The sequence below is a fragment of the Orycteropus afer genome, unplaced genomic scaffold (genome assembly GCF_000298275.1).
Source record: "Orycteropus afer afer isolate SDZICR_OR568_19922 unplaced genomic scaffold, OryAfe1.0 scaffold00114, whole genome shotgun sequence".
NCBI lineage: Eukaryota > Metazoa > Chordata > Mammalia > Tubulidentata > Orycteropodidae > Orycteropus > Orycteropus afer.
The window spans coordinates 7,003,757-7,009,161 of NW_006921701.1; positions in this window are offsets into that span (position 1 = coordinate 7,003,757).

Below are 5,405 nucleotides of genomic sequence, written 5' to 3' on the forward strand. Positions count from 1 at the left end.
GAGCTCCTTAGTTCTATGAATTAATTCACTGATCAGGCTTCCCTTTTCACGCTGGCTGTTAACAAGCTATAAGCCAAACATGTGTCCCACCCCAGGACAGGACCAGATTTCTACAATTAGCATTTTGTGCCTGGTTCCATTTTATATCCCTGTCTTTAGTTTTCATTTTCACCCATTTCTAAAGTAGGTCATCTTTCTTTATATGCTTTTCTGTAAGCTACTCTACATCTTTTTTTGTGTGTAAATTGGAGTAAGTGGGTAAGTGGAAGAGGAAAGAGGGGGAGAGAGGAAGAAAGGTAGGAGGAGATTATAAAACCTTATAAAACCGTGGGTGTCATTTCACTTGGCTTTGTCAGGTAAATTATGTAAATATTCAGTGCAGTAGTTTTCAGAGTGTGATCCTTGGTCTGGCAGGATCACCATTACCTATGAGTTTTGTTAAAAATAAAAACTCATGGGCTGCATCCCAACCTACTAAATCAGGATCTCTGGGGATGAGGACCAGGGAAGTTTAACAGGCTCCCTAGGTGATGTTTTTTAATGCACATTAAATTTGAGACCCACAGGTGACCCAAAGGAAGATTGATGTCTAAACATAAATACTCTCCATTTGACCCATTATATTCATTGTATCAGTCAAGGTAAATAATGCTAACTGCTAAAATAAAGACTCCTAAAAATCTCAATAGCTTAACACAATCAAAAATCTCAATAGGTTAACACAATAAACATTTCTTTTTTGCTCATGTCACATCCAGTGTGAAGAAGTGGGATATGGAGAGCAGAGGTCTGTTTCATTCATTATTCAGTAAACAGGTATCTTCCAAAGTGAAGTTTTGCCATCTTCTAGGTCCTTGAATTCCTCCTCTGGATCTTCTCCATCCCAGAAAACAGGAGAGGGAGGAAAGAGAGGGGAGGTTTTAGGGGCCAGATCTGGAAGTAACATGCTCCTCTTCTGCTCATGCTGCTGATTGGTTGGAATGCAATCACATGGCCTGCCTAACTACAGAGGAGGCTGGGAAATATGGCCTCCCTGTGGAGCTAGGAGGAAAGGAAATGGTTTTGGTGAACACATAGCATTATCTCTGCAACATCTATGAACCTGTATTCCAAACACCACCTGTCATGTTTCGGTGATGATTGTTTTTCATTTATGTTTTCTAATCAAGTTTTATCTTTTCTTTCTCAGCTTTAGCACTATGGGACTGAAAAACACTCTCTTTGTGATGGTCTTCCTGCTCTTTGGTAAGAATCCTTTGGCTTTATAAAGATCTAGCATGTTTCCACTAACTCCTGATAAGTGTGAACATGGCAAGGCCAGGCCTGAGACTGGGTGGGTTTTACTCACTTTCTGCCCAGGGTAGCAAATACCACATGCAAAAAATACTTTCCTGGAGAAGAAGAAAGTATAGTAATTGAGACCAGGTGTCTCAGCTAGTGGCAGTCAGGACCAGCCCAGGGTTGAGGCCCTACTGCTTGTGTGCATTCTCGTCCTCTGCCATCTCACACCTGTGGTCCTGGATGCACAGAGCAGGATAGATTGGACCACCCAGCAGTGCTCAGAGAGCCAGACAAAGTTTCCCAGGACCAACACTTCTGAAGCTTGATCCTTTTGCTCCATGCATACTTCCTTCCGGTCTCTATCCCCATCTCTGGCATTCTCAGGCCCTTCGGAAACAGTAGACAGACTTCCAAAGGACTCCTTCCACTAGGAACCATTGGCCTGCATGTTCTCTACCTTCTCTCTCCACATCTGCTCTCTTCACCAGGCCACCCCTCGTACCACTGTTGTAGCTGCATATGGGGAAGATCAAGGGATCCAGCTCTCTACTTCCTACTTCAGTGAGCTTCAGCTGGTCTCATGAGCAAATGCAGCATGAGGCAACTGAAGCTGAAGCCTCAGGGCCCTTCATTGGCACAAACCCCTTCCAGAGCCCCTTCCCAGACTGTGTGAGGAGCTCTCACAGAGTAGTCACATGCCTTGTGTTTTGGTAAAATTTAGATTAGTATGATATTTTAAGCATGATAAATTCTGCATGAGGGGCTCTCACAGTACAGTTCCATGTTTTGTGTTTTGGCAAAATTTACATAAGTAAGATATTTTAACCACAAGAAGTTAAGACCCTTGTCCCTTTCCACTGCAAATTTCTCTTCTATCACATTCTTTTTCTGTTGGGTGGTGTTGTAGTGACTATAGGCATTTTGTATTTGTAATTTTTTATTATTTTAATTCAAGGCCCTCTCTCCCAAGTTTTATAAACTTCAGGCTCCCCAAGTTTTATAAACTTGGATCTCCCCTGTTCACTACTCCTTTCTGAGTTTCAATTTCACCTTCTGTGAAATGATGTTGGCCAAGTTTCCTGCTGTGTATACCATGACTCTGTGCCTTTCAGTTTCCTCTGGCCCACCCCTTCCGGCTGCTCATTTTCTCACCCTCAGTGTGGGCACAGAAGCCATCTCAGTCATGCAGAGAGGCAAACAGGGAGGGTGAACTGAACCTGCAGTTTGATTACAGCAAAACATAAGCCACCCCTGACTAACCAAGCCAGCCATATGTTAGCCTCCTCCAAGTCGCCACCAACCAGGCTGGTGGCCCCTCTCCCCATTCCAGCCGTGAGTAAGGAGGAGCCTAACTAACAGGGGGAGATGCTTCTTTATACAGATGCTGGCTGCCGCAAGCCTTTTGTGCTTTTCTGTTTTCTGCTTAGCTAGGAACTTGCTAGTCTGTGACTGTGAGGTCTATAGATAGGGTAACTGATTTAGGGAAGCAATAACAGCTTCCACCTCCCAGGGCTGATAACTTGCTACTTTAGCTCTTGGAAACATGGAAGGGTGTGTGTGTGTGTGTGTGTGAGAGAGAGAGAAAGATTGAGAGAGAAAGAGAGAGGAGACAGAGAAGAAGGGGCTCCAGAGAACATTATCTAGCAGGACCTCCTTCCCATCCAGCTTCTAATTTTATTTGACAAATACACATGTAGCACTTACTCTGTCAGGTACTGTTTGAAGCACTTTATAAATATTAACTTGTTGAAATATTGCAATAACTCTATGATTTAGATCCTGTTATTAATCCCATTGGGGAGCTCTGGTGGCATAGTGCCTAAGACACTTGACTGCTAACCAGAAGGCTGGCAGTTCAAATCCACCAGCCACTCCTCAGAAGGAAGATTGGGCAATCTACTTCCGTAGTGATACCACCTCAGAACCTAAGGAGGGGTAGCTATGAGTTGGGTCCAACTCCATGGCAGTGAGTTTTTTGTTTGTTTGTTTGTTTGTTTTATTAATCCCATTTACATACATGAATCTAAAGCCAAGGGTAGGTACATAATTTGCCCAAGATCAACATAGTAAGGATTGGCAAAGCTTGAATTCACACACTTGATGACAGTGGGGGGTGGGGTGGGAGAGTGGATTCAGTATCTGTTCATTTAACTATGACATTATGCTGTTTCTCCTAACTGTTATTAATGAACCATCCATAAATGGTAGGATTTCTTCCTTGGGGACCTGAATGGCTTCCATGGGTAATAGTGCTCCTGCCTCATCTGTTTTAATAAGCTCCCTACCAGCATACCCTCTGCCTTACCTGCAGCCAGCACGTCACTGCCCTAAAGCTTGGGCCCCAGCCATTCCCATCACAGAGATCAGCCCAGCTCCTGTGACCTGGGAAAGAAGGAGGAAAAATGCCCTGAAAACAAATAAATTTCAAAAAAGACTGAGCTGAGCCACCACCAACACCAAAACCAAACTCACTTCTGTCAAGTCGATCCAACTCATAGCAACCCCTCCTTGGGTTTCCGAGGTGGTATCACTACAGAAGTATATTGCCCAACCTTCCTTCTGAGGAGTGGCTGGTGGGTTTGAACCACCAGCCTTCTGGTTAGCAGTCAAGTGCTTTCCCCTCAAACTCCCTGATTCTGCAGACTGATAGTGAGAAAGTAAAGCAAGAAACCCTACCAAAACTGGGTCCAGGTGTCACTTTTGCCCTTGCCTTCCTTTGAAACTCTGGTTGGAAAGTTCTTAGCTCCTGCAAAGAGAGTTATCAAGATTGAAAGCTTGAAAAGAACTTCCCTAAATGGTAGCTGTTTGTATTTTGTAGTATTGAGAGAATAAGTGATTATATTTGGGGCAGTACAAATTAAAAATGAGGTAGGAAAATGGTGACATTGTATAGAAAAATATCACACACTATCAAAAAACAGAGACAGACACAATTCTTTTGTTAAAGAATTAAGGGAATAAGTCTGAGTTTATCTCATCTTTCTTAGTGCACACCTCTGCTTACCAGGCTGGTGAATAATGAACCAGTCACAGGGCAAGAACCCAAAGGGAGAAAGGAAATGCAAGTTGGCCCAGATAATCCACAGCAAAAATGAATAATTCATTTGATAGCAGAGATAAACACTAGAGTGAAATGAATCTGTCTTCCCTTCCCCAAATCCCCATGTCTTTTATGTCCTCCCTTAGTCATGGAAATTAGGCATGGCACTCTTGAGGCTAAAATTGGATGAGAGTAGAAGACTGGCAAGGGAGATGACAACCTTGGCCTTGCAGAATTAGGTTAAAATTGTGCTCTGTATTTACGAAGCTAGTGGAATTTTTCTAGAGCCACTTGCAGGGGGAAAATAAAAAAAACATTGTCATTGAGTCAATTCTGACTCATGGCAATCCCATGGGTTACAGAATAGAATTGCTCCGTAGGGTTTTCTCGGCGCAGTCTTTGTGGAAACAGTTGGCCAGGCCTGTGTTCCATTGTGCCGCTGGGTGGGTTCAAACAACTGACATTTAGGTTAGTAGTCCAGTGCAAACAATTTGCGCCACGCAGAGACCTGCCACTTGCAGAGGCAACTCTGATGGTCATGCTTGGTTTTCTGCTTGTCTGGCTTTTCCTTAACAGTTTAAGTCACCAGGAAGTCTCTTTCCAGTTTGACTTTTGATAGTCTTTTTTTTTTTTTTTTTTTGGTCTGAATGTCCTCTGAGTCCTAAGGCTTTTTGTTTCTCTTAAAAAAAAATTCTGGTTCAATTAATGTATCCTCAGTAGTACTCAGGAATTTTCTTCACCTTAAAATTTACATAAAATTGGCTCAACCAGTTTTGGTTCCTTCGTCTGGAAATGTCTGATGTTTTCCCTCCGATTTCTGTAGGTTTGTCCAAGGGTAGTTGCGTGAGGATTATGCTTATATGGTTACTTTAGGCTCCCATTTCCTACTGCTGTTGATAGTAGCCAACAAAATCACCACCTGGAAGTGAATAAACAGTTCAGACCCACATTCCTTAGGAATTGTCATACAAAAGCAACAGCAAACGCAACACACTGCCGTAGAGTCGTATTCGACTCATAGGGACCCCTCCTTGGGTTTCCAAGGCTATATCACTACAGAAGTAGATTGCCCAATCTTCCTTCC